Source organism: Lissotriton vulgaris, chromosome 10, assembly GCF_964263255.1.
Source record: "Lissotriton vulgaris chromosome 10, aLisVul1.2, whole genome shotgun sequence".
Taxonomy (NCBI): Eukaryota; Metazoa; Chordata; class Amphibia; order Caudata; family Salamandridae; genus Lissotriton; species Lissotriton vulgaris.
In genome coordinates, this window is record NC_141698.1 from 232,211,263 (window position 1) to 232,227,386 (window position 16,124).

The 16,124-nt window shown below is 45.5% G+C and overlaps 1 protein-coding gene across 1 annotated transcript in view; it reads left to right on the forward strand.

Moving 5' to 3' along the window:
* AGAP3 (ArfGAP with GTPase domain, ankyrin repeat and PH domain 3) overlaps positions 1 to 16,124 on the forward strand; it is a 1,596,783-nt gene that overhangs the window by 425,058 nt on the left and 1,155,601 nt on the right. The window lies entirely within an intron of this gene.

The following is a 16,124-nucleotide window of genomic DNA, read 5'->3' on the forward strand; positions in this document are numbered from 1 at the left end:
GAAATCATCTGATTTTCTGTGGTCAACCGAAGCTGAGGGAGCGTTCCATGCTTTGAAACAAGCCTTTGTGTCAGCTCCTTTTCTTGCTCATCCTGACCCTGAACAGCAGTACACTGTGGAAGCAGATGCCTCCGATCTGGCGGTGGGGGCCATCCTATCGCAGAGGAACCCTGTGACGGGTTTGCTTCATCCCGTAGCCTTCATGTCTAGGAAGCTGAACATGGCGGAAAGGAACTACCACGTTGCCGAAAAGGAGCTCCTAGCCATAAAGGATGCCTTCACCGAATGGAGACATCTACTGATGGGGGCCAAGCACGTGATATTGGTGTTTACTGATCACAGGAACCTCCAGTTCATGATGGCGGCCCGACAGCTGTCCCCCCGTCAGATGAGATGGATGCTGTTCTTCTCCGGATTCCCCTTAACCATCACGTATAGGCCGGGCTCCGAAAACAAGAAGACGGACGCACTGTTGAGGCAGTCCACGGTAATGGACCGTCCTTCACCGACCATCAAGTCCATCATTCGTCCATGTGCTGTTGTGGGAGCGATCCAGCCGGGGGCCTTCCTCCAACGGATACAAAGAGGCATCCGCTCCTTCGAATGGAAGAACTGGCTTCGTCGGCACGAGGAATGGCAGGTCAGAGATGGTATCCCGGTGAAAGGTCGTTGTGTATTAGTGCCTACCGTAAAACTGAGGAAATAGGCCTTCAGGTGGTGTCACGAGTCGCCCTGTGCCGGGCATTTTGGTCTGGAGAAGAGGGTCGACTACGTCTTGCGTCATTTCTGGTGGCCGTCGGTGAGGGCTGACGTTCGGGGATGGATTGCCACATGTACGATATGCTCCGACATGAATTCGGATCATTGTCGCCCTCAGGGACTCCTACAGCCGCTTCCGACACCCGCTAGACCGTGGGACAACATATCCCTGGATTTCGTAGTGGGGTTGCCCATGGACCAGGGGTGTACCGCCATACTCGTGGTAATAAACTTTTTGACCAAGATGGGCCATTTCATCGCCTGCAAAGGAGTACCAACGGCAGGGCAATTAGCGGTCACGCTCCTGAAAGAGGTAGTGAGGGTCCATGGCCTACCAAGTGTGATCGTATCGGATCGGGGGTCGCAGTTCACGGCGCGTTTTTGGAAAACTTGGTGTTCGGCGCTGCAAGTTACCTCCGCGTTGTCCACCAGCTATCACCCCCAAACGGATGGCCAAACCGAGCGCCTCAACCAAACGCTGAAGCAATACCTCCGTTGTTTCGTCGACCAAGGCAAAGAGGAATGGGTCGATAAGTTGTGGCTTGCGGAGATCGCGTACAACAACGCCACGCATACCTCCACGAAGGTGTCGCCGTTTTACAGCAACTACGGGCAACATCCCAGATTCTTCTCTCTGATGCACCCCTCAACAACGACGGGCATACCTGAAACAGGCAGACGGGTGGCCCACATTAGGGATACGGTCGTGAATACTAGGAGGTGTTTGGAGGAGGCCAAGAAGGTCTACAAGGCTTATGCAGACAGGAGACGGCGGCCGGGCCCGCTCTACAAGCAGGGGGATTACGTGTGGGTGTCCTCGAAGAACCTGAGGTTCCGTAAACACAGCGTTTTCCATCCACGGTTCATAGGACCTTATCGCATCAAGGAATGCATCAGCCCAGTGAACATGCTTCTGGAGTTGCGGACAGTATGCAAATCCACCCGGTGTTCCATGTCCCTCTGCTCAAGCCCTCTCGCTCGTCCAGGCCTTCCGTCCCTGCACCGGTGTTGGTGGACGATGACCGCGACTATGAGGTTGAGGGCATCAGGGATTCAAAATGGAGAAGGGGCAAGCTATGGTACCTTGTTGCGTGAAAAGGGTACGGGCCGGAAGAACAGTCATGGGAGCCTGTCTCCGGGATCTGTGCGCCGCGGTTGGTGTCCGCTTTTCACATGAAGTCGGTCCTGGTGTGTGCCCCTGAGTGAGGGGGAATGTACTGTTAGGACACAAACCGAACAGCGACAACAACACGCTGCTAGGATAGTTCTGTTCGTGGAACTACAACCCCCATGACAAACTCGCCAGGAACTGCTTTTACCAGGGGGCAACACACGGAGCATGCGCAGCTCGCGCCGCCATAAAACGGACCATGGCGGCAGCGGACGGCATCAGATATTCAGAGTTTGCTTCGTTGGAACACACCCCCCCGAGCTTCGGAAGAGGTGAGACATTGTTGCCGGGAGATCCTTTGTTGCCTGCGGGTTGGAAAGCAGGGGAAACTCTGTTGCAGCACTACGGAGGTGAAATCCGCAATCCCTCGTTCGAGGGCTTTTGACGCCAAGGCAGCCGCAGTCCCCGCTCAAGGGTTATCGAGTGTGTGGGACGCTCTCAGCCTTGGAACATATTGCGCAGTCCCCGCTCGAGGGTTATCGGGCGTGGAGGACGCTTTCATCTTTGGTTCATTGTGCGCAGTCACCGCTCGAGGGTTATCGAGCGTGTGGGACGCTCTCAGCCTTGGAACATATTGCGCAGTCCCCGCTCGAGGGTTATCGGGCGTGGAGGACGCCTTCATCTTTGGTTCATTGTGCGCAGTCCCCGCTTGAGGGTTATCGAGCGCTTGGGACGCTCTCATCCTTGTACCTTAGTGCGCAGTCTCCGCTCGAGGGTTATCGAGCGAGGAGGACGCTTACCGACATTGACCTTGTTACGCAGTCCCCACTCAAGGGTTATCGAGTGTGGAGGAAGCTACCTATTGTTTGCATTGGTTGTTTCGTCCATATCACAAGGAGAAACAAGCCGTACCAGAACAGGCCTTTGAACCGGTGTTTACCCTCTGCTGGAGAGTGTCGGGACTGACACTACTGCAGAGGACGAACTCAGGAACACAGCGAACCAGTGCACATTATTCGAGTGGCATTGTCGGCCACTGCTTAGCACGGTGTCCTCTGTTGGTGAATGCCGGGACCGGCATTCGTGCAGAGGACGGTTGGAAGGAGAGGTCAAACACCTACCGGGGTGCCTTAACCCTGTAACCGTTCATTGCTGTATTTCCTTAAGGCAGTTCTGTGATCCATTAAATACGGTTTACGTGAACAAGTCTATTCTGTTTCCTTGAACAACCGGTGTATCAGGGTGTTGTTCGGAATTACCCAATCCTGAGGTCCTATAGGATTACAGTGCAACAGTAGGGAAAACGCTGGATAGCGTAGGGGTAAAAATTACTATTCTCACTCCAGTGAGTGCAACAGTAGGGAAAGCGCTGGATAGCGTAGGGGTAAAATTTACTATTCCCACTCCAGAGAGTGCAACAGTAGGGAAAATGCTGGATAGCGTAGGGGTAAAAATTACTATTCCCACTCCAGTGAGCGCAACAGTAGGGAAAGCGCTGGATAGCGTAGGGGTTACATTTACTATTCCCACTCCAGTGAGTGCAGCAGTAGGGAAAGTGTTGGATAGCGTAGGGGTAAAACTTACTATTCCCACTCCATAGAGTGCAACAGTAGGGAAATCGCTGGATAGCGTAGGGGTAAAATTTACTATTCCCACTCCAGTGAGTGCAACAGTAGGGAAAGTGCTGGATAGCATAAGGGTAAAAATTACTATTCCCACTCCAGTGAGCGCAATAGTAGGGAAAGCGCTGGATAGCGTAGGGGTAAAAATTACTATTCCCACTCCAGTGAGTGCAACAGTAGGGAAAGCGCTGGATAGTGTAGGGCTAAAAATTATTATTCCCACTCCAGTGAGTGCAACAGTAAGGAAAGCGCTGGATAGCGTAGGGGTAAAATGTACTATTCCCACTCCAGTGAGTGCAACAGTAGGGAAAGCGCTGGATAGCGTATGGGTAAAAATTACTATTCCCACTCCAATGAGTGCAACAGTAGGGAAAGCGCAGCATAGCGGAGGGGTAAAAATTACTATTCCCACTCCAGTGAGTGCAACAGTAGGGAAAGCGCTGGATAGCGTACGGGTACAAATTACTATTCCCTCACCAGTGAGTGCAACAGTAGGGAAAGCGCAGGATCCCAAAACAATAAAAAATAAAAATATCAACATATTATTATATAAATATATACAAAAAATATTTAGCACTATAAAATCCACAACAAATACCTAAAATTAATTACACAATTACATTTAACATTTACTAATTAATTATTGAAAATTATTTTATTATTATTTATTAATTAAATAATTAGTTACTTACCAGCTTTCACACCATTTACACATATAAACACCACAACACACACCTAAAATAAATTAATCAATTAACATACTTAATTATTAATTAACTAATTGAAATAATTAACAACTAATTATTAAACTATAATTAATTAATAAATTAACACATTAATTAATAAATGAATTTTACATAATTAAATTACTTCCCACCCTATTCCCCTATAAACCTACAACCCGCTACAAAACTAATAACGCAAAATTAAACTTAAAATAAATTAATAAGTAGAAACATTCTAAAACATATAATAAAATGACAAACAATTCTTATTAAAAACACTAAAATACATAACATTATTAAAAAAATCGATATTTTAGTACGCTATATTTTTTTAACGATATTTATTACAACGTTTTGTAATCGATATTACTTACCTGTCAGTCGATATTCTTGTCATCTATATTTTTGTGGTTGATATTTCTTCCAAACGATATCTCTGCGGCGATATTTTTGTCCCACAATATTTCCCCGTCAATATTCCTGCTCTGCACCGGCTGCGTAGTGTAGCAGAGAAGGAGCTTGTCAAAAGAATAGGTATATTTATGAAAGGTACAGGAAACAATAAGGACTTACGTTTTTATGATAGATAAAGGGGAAGTTGTATCCAGTGGTCAAATTGTGCAGATAGTTTATCCATGGTGAAACCGTAATTTAAACACATGATTTGAGCCTTACTCTTATGCAGGACAACACCCAGGTATTTGGTGGTGTCGACAGACCATTTAAAGGTGTAGTTAGATGTAGGAGGATTGGTGACATCAGTGAGGGGAAAAGTTCTGATTTTGCCCAATTGACGCAAAAGCCAGAGAGGGCACCAAACCGGACCACCTTCTGCACAATTGGGGTCAGAGTAATCAAGGGGTGTCTAATGAAAAATATGTCATCGTCATACATTGACATGAGACGTGGCCCAGATGTAAATTGTAAGCTTCAATGCATATGACGATCTGGAAGGTTTACGTACCAAAGGGACTATGCCAATAATGAATAATAAATTGAAAGTGGGCAGCACTGTCAAGTGCCTCGGATTAGATCAAAAGGTTCAGAAAGTTTGACAGGAATGACAAGTTTCCTCAATGTCGCATGGAGTAAGGGCCATTCTAAAGAGTCAAGTGCTTTCTACCAATCCAGAAGGGCAACCACCTAAGGAGGATCTGGAGACACCCTATTCAGGACAGAGAAAACAGCATGGAGGTTAAGTGAAGTGGATGTATGGGGTATGAATCCTGACTGCACGGGAGACAGCACCTGTTTAAGGAGTAACAGTCTGTTTGCAATTGCTTTGGCGAGAATTTTGTTGTTGAATTTAATCAATGAGAGCGGTCTGTAAGAGGAGAAATGTTTAGGGTCCTTGCCCGGGTTGAGTAGAAAGGAAATTGCCTCCTCTTCCATCGTAGGTAGTAGAACTCGGCTTGTGCTGGCCTCAGCATATACCTCTTGTAAAGGAGGGATCAAAATGTCTGTATAGTCTTTGTAAAAAGTGCCTGTAAGGCCATCAAGACCTGGGGCCTTTGTACCATCCACGGAGTCAATTGCCTGGGCAATATCCTCTGCCATAAACAACTCATTCAGGAACTGCAGTTGACCAGTAGTACCCTGTCCATAGCAATCTCCTCAAGGTAGGACTGATGTATCCAGGATTCAGGGAACAGGTGAGAAGCATACAAAGATTTGTATAACAGAACTATTTTGTTGGTTATATCCTCATTAGTTCTTAGTAATTCAATTCAATTCAATAGAGACTTTATTTCGGTTTTGTTTCAAACCATAAAAGTACACATATAAAATACATTGAACTTTTCATTTTAAAAATCATAATTACAAAAAAAAGACAGTTATGCGTATTTCATTAATGAGTAAGTAGACAAGATCAGCAGTAAAGTGCAATTAATACTGGGTTTACAACATGATATAAGATCTTTCAATAAATAAGCTCATTATCTTTCAGAGGTGTAGAATCACTGGTCCAGGCAATTTCTCAATTTGACAGTTAATTTTAAAACTTCTATGACTTGAAGAACACTGTCACTGTGCAAAAGCTGTAAATACATAAGTGCTGGTCTTATTTGATTAAAATGTAGTTTCTTTAAAAGCGCAACAAGGTAACGTCTGCGGGGGTATTCATAAAACCTACATAAAAATATAAAATGCAGCATATCCTGTGGAGACTTCCGTCGCAGCCACAGGGAGCAACAGTTTTATTAAAAATATCCGACTTAGGTCTAATTAAAAGATGATGAAAAATATTAAACCTGAACCTTGTCAGCAGAAATTTTTCATGAGAAGTGAAGGTGCATGTTAAATATAGTTCCATGGTGTCACAGGTTTTTAACATAACATATTTCCTAATATTAGGTTTCTTGAGCTCCCCCCCCTTCTCTTTGGGCCCTCCTGTCCATATGAAAAGCCAGCTTAATTGCTCCCACATCTCCCTTTACAATCCCACAAGGGTTTTCAAACAAATTCAAATATCCAAGCCTCAAAAAGCAAGATTTCAGGTATTTTAGCCAGGGCACGCACATTGAGTTGTCCTGAGACACAAGGTCTTTCACAATCAGGTGGGTAAGCGGAATATCTTGGTTTAACCACAATTTTACCCAACATGTCTGTGGTCTTAGGGCAAATATATCAGATAGGTACTGAGTCCCCAGTTCTTCGTGTACCGCTAAGTTCGATGTGCTGGCCGGAACACAGAGGAGACATTTTAGAAAATTGTTTTCAGTGACCTGTAACTGTTCACCACTTACGTAGCCCCATAACTCACTGCCGTATACAGCAGTAGCTATCGATTTAGCATTATAGAGTTTCATCATTGCAGTATTTGGCTTCTTCCCCAATTTCGTGGCAAAATTAAAAATAGAGGCATTTACCCTTGTCATTTCCCCTTTCTTTCTGGCCACGTGAGGGCCCCAGCTGAGCTTTGTGTCAAATACGACACCAAGATATGAAAACGTTTGAGTGATGTGGATCAGAACATCATCTAGTTTAAAAATAAAATCCTTTTTCGGTTGTCGGCCAACATGCATTATATATGATTTAGAATTGTTGACCAGTAGGTCTCTGTTGGTCATAAAAATATTAAAAGCATTCAAAAGCGCCTGGAGACCCTTTTCCCTTCTAGAAATTAAAACCGCATCATCTGCGTATAAAAGCACAGGAATACCCTGCCTGACAACTCTGGGGCAGTCTGATTGTACCTCCTGTAGAGCAGCATCTAAGTCATAATATAAAAATTAAAAAGAAATGGGGCCAGAATGCAACCTTGGCGTACTCCCTTTTTAATGTTAAAATTACCAGTGGTTTCCCCATTTGTTGAGTACCTAACATTTGCACTGGTGTTACTGTGCAAGTCCACCAGAAAATCCACAATCCCTATGTCCACACCTTTCTGCCGTATGGTATGCCACAGCCTTCCCCTGTTAACACAATCGAAGGCTGATGACAGATCCATGAAGGCAAGGTGGACGGCTCCCTTCTGCACAACAGTATATTTACTCAATATAAGGAAAAGATTAAGGCACTGGGTTACGGTGGAACCGCCTCCACAGAAGCCGTATTGGGAGATGGAGATAATATTGTTGTCAGACGTCCAACTTGATATTCGCTGCAGTAGGATCCTCCCCATAATCTTGACCATGGAATCTATTAGTGAAATTGGACGATAACAAAGGGGGCTGCCCTTGTCTCCTTTCTTAAACACAGGGACAATTGTTGATAAACCCCAGGACAAGGGACAGCCCACTATAGCAGCTGCATTAAATACGGCTACCAAGATGGGTGCCCAAAAACCTGGATCAGATTTGTACAGATCCGGGGGGATTCCATCAGGTCCAGGGGCCTTCCTAGCTGTGAGTCCTTCTATGGCGTCCATTACCTCACTTATATCAAATTTAATTATGCCTCCCCTGACATAAGGTGAAACATCATCTGTTATAGGGTCCACTGAGTGATACAGTTGTTTAAAATGATGTTCCCAATCCTCCTTAGTTATGCAGCAATCTAGTCCATCACCCGGGTCTTCTGCCAAAAACGGTCTTTTGACTAACGCCCAGAATTTAGTGCTACAATTTAAGGTGGAGGGATCAAGTATTTCATCCCAAGCCTCTTTTCTTAAAAACTCCTTACGGGATGCAATAACAGACTTATATTCTTTCCGACACAGTTTTACACCCTCCTGATTTCTCGGAGTAACTGACAGAGCTAACCTGAGATTACGTGCAGCCTTGGTACAATCATGGTTAAACCACATGTGACCCCCTTTCACCAAATTCTTTGCGGGGGCCGTCATCAGTTCTGACACCTTCTCCGACAAGTTTTGATATGCAGTAAGGACCTGCCAGGGATCTCCCCCCTCATGTGTACAGTTCTTAATATCCTCAGTACATTTGTCCACAATATTTTTGTATAGAAGATCTGGGGTAACCATTGACCATTTAAGTCGCCGCCTCCCATCTGTTGTACACAGCCTACCTGAGCTACATTTCTGATTTCCCTTGTTAACCCAAGGTCCCTTCAGACAAATTATTAGAGGGTTATGATCACTAAATTCACTATGCTCAATACTGAACGAATCCAGAAAATCTGCATCGTCAGTGAGGCTAACATATGATCAATAAAAGTGCCCCTTCCATGCCCTTTAAAAGTAGGAATATCAAAGCATTTTAACGGGTCCCTGAGTGCCATAGCCAGTGAGAGGTCCAGGTTGTTCATTAGATCATTACAAAGTTCCCCATCCACTGTATGTTCCATGTGTAAACCACCCAGGCACTCACAACGCAAGTCTGTTAAGCATTTCTTCAGTGGATCACCGCAGGGATGTACATTAAAATCTCCCATGATCATAAGATTATGACTAAAATCCTTCATAGAAGTAGTGATAAAAGAATTCAATGCAGATATTTGATTAAAGCCTGCACTATCATTAGTCGCATTATAAAAATTCACCAAACCAGCCAGACAGTTTTCTCCATTTAAAACTAAGCCCATCACTCCAGAGTACTGTGATTCAATTATATGCATTTTACAAGGGACTAAAATAGAAACAAAAATCACAAGTCCCCCCTTCGGTCTACCTCTTATTGATGGAGTAGCTGGCACATAAAAGGCCTTATACCCTTCCAGAAAAAGATCACACTCTACCAGCCAAGTTTCTTGTAGACAGATGACCTTAAATTGCTTGATATAGTTAACCCAGTTTTCATCAGCCATTTTGGCAGCCAAGCCCGCAATATTCCATGAAACAACAAAACATCCAGATACTATGTCCAGTGAGTTCTCTACGGGTACAAGTTCACCTGAAGCCACAGTGCCCTGAGCCACAGGTACCTCCCGTCAATCACACATCTCAAGTCCAGACAAAGCATCATACCTATTCTGAGTGTTGACATTAAACCCATGGTGGTAGCGCCCAGCGCTAGTAATCCTATTGTGGGTTTCATCCATATTTCCAGGCCCGCATGGATTAATAATGTTATATAGAAATTGTGTGTCCATGGCTGGGGTCTGAGGTTCAAACATCCGCCTAGTTATCCTTTGTTGGGGGGTGGGTTTGCACAAGTGTGCGTAGAAGTACCCCAATGGGCGCACACAAATACTGTTCTCATTATATACCAGTGAAGATGCTCTGAAGAGGACAGTTGCCACATGTTGGGGATGTTTAAAATTTACAACAATGCAATCCCCACTTCCCAGATTTTTGGATGGGCCTACCCAGTTCACCCTCCTTACTGCCATTATCTGGTCTGAGTAAGAAATAGGAAAGCCACAGTTTTTATTAAGCTACGCTACTGTCTTGTTTTTCAGTGAGGCATGATATTCGTCATATGGTGAGGCGGGATGGGTACCACAAGGTGGAACGTTAGTCAATACCGCCACAAACGGTGCACAGTCAGGTGGTAAGTTCAAGTATCGATTGTTCCTAGGGGGCCTTGGAGCTGGTCCGCTCCGTGGAGCTAAATTGGGTTGTGTCAACAAAGCAGGAGCTACTGGGACGACTGGTGTGCTTAGTACCTCATTCACAGTAGTACCTACTGCAACAGTATTACGAGTGTTCTGATGGTCTTTAGCACTCGTCACCTCCTGCCCTCTTCCACCAGCCTTAACCCTTCCGCTGGTGGGTGCAGCCAGGTGTGTAGACACCAGGCCACCAAGCCTAGCCACTTCCGTGACCAGTGTGTCTATCTGAACGGTCAGTGGTTTAATCAACTCCTCTATTTTTGCTACAAATTTTACTTCTAGATTTTTGATAAGAGAAGCAAACTGTTCAGCATTTATGTTAAGACCACTTTCATTATTTCCAGTGAACACAAAGGGGTTTATGACAGGGCCATTAGTTTCTTTCCCATCCAGATCCCTTTTTTTGTGTGCTATGTTCCCCCCCCCCCCACACCCCCCCCCTCTCCGTTTTTGCTGTGCTATCCTGCAGGTTCGCATCAGCCTTATGACAGGCGGAGCTTCTCCTGATTCCTCGCTTGACAGGGCGTGTTGGTCTAAGTGTACCTCAACACTCACCGTAGTGGGCGTCTGCAGGTCTACTCTGACAACTCCACTCGTATTTGCCTCAGCCTCTGTGGTCACCCTTTGCGGAGACAACTCTGTCAAATCCAGTGTCAGAGTCCCCTTCCCTAGTGATGCACGTCTTTCGTTATTAATCTGACTTACTTTCTTCACCATATAGTTGTCAATGGTGCCGGGCCTATTGCAGGTTTATCATTTTTGGGTTTAGACATCTTATATAAGTATAAAGCAGTCTGTAAGGTCGTCTAAAAGCCAATACTCACAAGTAATACACCAAAAAAAAGAAATAAATAAAGTCTCATGTGGATAGTACACAATAGAAGTCCAGATAAAAAGGTGTAGGGTCCCTGGCCCAGCCCAGTCTCCTCAGGCCTCTGAGGGCCACAGAGGGCCCGCCCTTTGCCCAGGCTTAGCCCCGGACGCTCCCGCGCGCGACTCGCGTGGCGAGAGGCGTTCCTGTCCTTTAAAGCGCCTCCGGGCGCTGTGTTGACGTCACTCTCGCGCCACAGCCGCCGGGGCACCTGGGAAATGGAGAAGATAGCAGCGACGTGGGCCGGTTAGCCGTTCCCCTCACGGCAGTCAGGCAAGTCCCTGGTGCAGCCTGTGTGCTGGAAACGCTCCCACTGAGCGCTCGGCTTCCTGTCCTTTAACGCGCCTCCGGGCGCTGTGTTGACGTCACTCTCGCCCCATAGCCGCCGGGGCACCTGGGAAATGGAGTCCCAGCGGCGGCGATGGTACAGGAGAGGCTCGAGAGTGAAGAGCCACGGGCCGTTCCCCTCACGGCAGGAGAAGATAGCAGCGATGTGGGCCGGTTAGCCGTTCCCCCTCATGGCAGTCAGGCAAGTCCCGGGTGCAGCCCGTGTGCTGGAAACGCTCCCACTGAGCGCTCGGCGCTCCTGTCCTTTAACGCGCCTCCGGGCGCTGTGTTGACGTCACTCTCGCGCAACAGTCGCCGGGGCACCTGGGAAATGGAGTCCCAGCGGCGGCGATGGTGCAGGAGAGGCTCGAGAGTGAAGAGCGACGGGCCGTTCCCCTCACGGCAGGAGAAGATAGCAGCGACGTGGGCCGGTTAGCCGTTCCCCTCACGGCAGTCAGGCAAGTCCCTGGTGCAGCCCATATGCTGGAAATGCTCCCCTTAGTAATTTGTGTGCCATCGTCAAGTTCTATTTCAGCAAGGTGGACTGCGCCTGTGGGAGAGCGCAGGAGTTCCGCCAGTGTACATCTGAGGCGTTCACCCTCACTGTATCTCCACGCGGTGTAATATTTACCCAAAAAGGTGACCTCCCTCTTGGCCAGGTCACAAACTACTCTAACAGAACTAAGCATTTATGCAGAAATGATGGGGAGGACCTGGGTTTATGCTCCCTGTTGATGTCCGCAAGAGCAGCCTCTACTAGTGCTAAGCTTTTGAGAAGGTTGCATAGCACTACCCCATGTTTGGAAATGCAAATTCCGTGGTTATATGCTCATTATGAAAATGAGCCCCGCGGTCTGACACTAAAGAGGTTGAAAATCCGAATCTTGGAATGAGTTCCCTCAGCAACAATTTAGCTACAGTGAGGCTATCACATCTTCTAGTCGGATATACTTCAAGTTGCATACCACCACTAAAATGTACCTCAATTCTTTGCATTCTGGCATCTCAACAAAGTCCAATTGCATCCTATTTAAAGGACCTCCAGATCTCCCTATATGACTCACTGCGACAGTAGTTTGTTTTCCCACATTTATTTGCAGACAAACCACACATCGATAACACAGTGCCTCAGTTATTGCTCGAAACTTTGGGTTAAACCAAGTCTGCCTAAACAACCTCACCAATGCATCCCTTACTAGATGCATGATAATACCTTGTCATGGATGGCAGCAAACTATTAGGCAATACTGGTCCCGTCTCCTGAAACCCAAATGTCATCATATCGTTTCACACAGCCTGCTCCTATTCAGCTTTGTTGCTCTTCCTCAGTAACCTCCTATTGCGATCTTTTCACTTCCTCCCATGTATCAGCAATTGTCCTCAAAAGGTTGAAATTGGTTTAATCTGTTACCTCATATTGTATACCTCATTAAAAGTTTAACTCAGACACTCTGTTCATCACCACCCCCTTTTTGTAAATCGTTTATGGCCACTATAGGTGTGGCAGGGTATACTCAGACATGAGTCCCTTTCTCACTGCTCCATCAGGATTCAAGCAAGCCGGGCCGAAGAAGGCTGAAATGCCAGAAACCGGTCCCCGGTAGCTTGTCTCCTTTCTGGTGAAGAATTGGCTTGGTAGTTTAGTCTGCCCTGTTCCCATGATGCACTGGGCCAGGGACAGACTGATTTGCATATAGCCAGGTTCTGAGCTGGGATGGGGCAGTGAGATAAATAACGGTGATGGATCAAGCCCTGATCTTTGGACTGGGTAAGAGTGGTCTGTTTAACTCAGACACTCTGTTCATCACCACCCCCTTTTTGTAAATCATTAAAAGTACAAGCATTCAGTGCACAGTAATGAGTGACTTTGTTAGCAACGCAGTTGCAAACTGTCACTAAATAATTTCCTTTGCAATGCAGGATGGGGGACTCTGATGAGGCCTTGAAGCCCTCTGAGACCACAACTGTCCGAAATGGTGGCTATCAGTGAATATGGTTACTTTTAGCTGGTCTGAGACACAGCATGCTCCGGTAAGGGCAATTCTGCCACCCGCCCAGAGAATATTATTTGAAGTAAGGCAGCTTCCACCACTCCCGTAACATTACCGACAAGATATGTAGTTCTCAGGTTTCCATCATGGTCCCTGCCCTGAGACAAGAGCCATCCACAACCAGGTTGTGATCAAATTCAGGTAATGGCTCATAAGAAATGTCTGAATGGGGCTTGGTACATAGTTAAGTGACATTGAGACAGCTATGCTCTACTTTATCTTCATCCGCATCGCAATAAGGTAAAGCCGTCAGAGTAGTGGGATTTAGCATGCAACATCTCTTTAAGTTCATATTTTCTGCTGCCAAGATCAACTGCTCATACCAAACCTGCTATTTGTTAAATGCTGAGTACGGGTTTGAGTTAACAAAATCTCAACTGAATGAGGAACATAAACAATCAAAGGATGACCCATCACAATGCTTTCGCATCTCTCTATGCTGACACCTGTCTCAGCAATTAATTTGAGACATCTGGGCAACACTGCTGCTACTGGACCTAAAGTAGTAGAAAAATAGCTACATGTCTACAGGCACTTCTGTGAGTCTACGTCAATATTTAAAGTGCCCAACCTTCTCATTGAAAAATTGTCTCTCCTCATTGAGAGAAATGGAGAAAAAAGCCTGACAAAGATCAATGATTGTGAGCCATTCAGCCTCACATGGAATCTGAAACAATATCACAGATGAAGTCAGTACCAAGGGACAACAAGGAATCACTATCTTATTAACTTTTTGGAGATCCTGCACAATGCAGTACTTTCCGCTCAGCTTCTGTAAGCCCATAATGTGTGAGTTACAAAATCTCAACTGATTGAGGAGGGGAACATTGGTTACATCGTGGTCTTCACACCGCAATACCTTTACAACGTGGGCATTACAACGCAAGTCATTACAATGACTTGCGTTGGATGGCGCTCTAAGGTAAGGAATATTGTGATTTACTATTCCAACACCTTCCCTACTGTAACGTAGGCTGGAGTTGGAATAGTAAATCATACTATTCCTAAGTCCAGCACCCTCCAACGCAAGTCGTTGTAGCGACATGCGTTGTAAAGGTATCACAGTGTGAACACCGCAATGTAGCATCATATGTTTGATTGAGGAACGTAGACAATCAAAGGATGACCCATCATTATGCTTTCCCATCTCTCTATGCTGACACTTGTTTGCACAATGGATTTGAGACATCCGGGCAGCGCAGCTGCTACTGGATCTAAAGTAGTAGAAAAATAGGCCACAGGTCTACAGGCACTTCCGTGAGTCTGCGTCAATACATAAAGTGCACAACCTTCTCATTCATTACAAAAGAGTGAAAACACTTTGTTGTAATATGGCATTTCCTAGTGCAGGAGCACGACAGAGGCTTTCTCTCAGCTCAAGGAAGGCGTTCAAGCAACTATTGTCCCAATGCACTGGATCAGAAACATCCTTTGTGTTAGCCTCTGTAAAGGCTTCTTCATTATCAAAAAGTTGGGTAACCCACCATTCCCATAAACATCCTGACTTCATTTGCATGGTCGCCAAGATTCTTTCTTGTTCCTTCATGATATGATGTCTTAAGTAAAGAACTTCTGTCATACAGTACTGCTTTGCAAGCCTCTCGACTATTCGATGCAACAAGCAGTTCATCGATATACTGGACTACAAAGAATTACAGGGCATAACCAAGGACTCCAGATTCTTTTTTAAGATGTGGTTGAATATGGAAGGACTCGCTGTATACCCTTGTGAGACATGGCACCAGGTTAAAACACGATTCCCCAGCTGAAAAGCAAACAAAAATTGGCTCTCCTCATGGCGAGGAATGGAGAAAAAAGCCTGCTGGCAAAGATCATTGACAGTAAACCATTCAGCCTCACATGGAATCTGAAACAATATCACAGACGTATTTGGTACCAAGGGACAACAAGGAATCACTATGTTATTAACTTTTCAGAGATCCTGCATAATGCAGTACTTTCTGCTTGACTTATGTAAGCCCCTCGTGGGTGAGTTACATGGACTCCCCTAAATCTCCTTCAATATGCCTTGTTCAATCATTGTTTCAATCACAGGTGTAATTCCAGAGACTGTTTTGGGCATCAGATTTAAACTGTGCGTTCTTGGATATTCTGCATTTGGCTTAACTTGGATGTGGACTGGCTCAATCCCTGTGTTGTCATTAACAGAAAAAATCCCAAACTAGGTCCTTTACTGTGTCTCTGAGATTCAATGGTAAGTCTTCAACTGTTAACATGGTGAACAGTGAGACACTCAAGTTCTGATTTGCCACTTTAAAGGCAATGTCCTCATCATTTGTCTGAAGTTCTATTCCCTTTGGTGTAAAATATATGGTGCAATTTAACTTACACAGCAAGTCAAAGGTAAAAAGTACACTGGACTAGAACCACACACCCCAACATTTATGATTATCTTCGAATGTCCCTATCGTTACAGGCACATCTTCAGTAAGGGTATTCAACAGCTGTCTGTTAACAATTTGGATTGTTTTTCCTGAGAGGGGTAGGTTTGAAACCTTTGCTATTCTTACAGTAGAGTAGGTATCATCAGTGTCAATCAGGAAAGTGGCATTGTGGCCATCTACATCCGCATCAACGTATGATCCTCTCAGATCTTCCTCTAAGACTGCGCCAAGTGTACAGTCTTCCTCCCCCTCAGGCACCGTCAAAAGGATGGGTCTGAACCGTAATCATTCGTAGTCT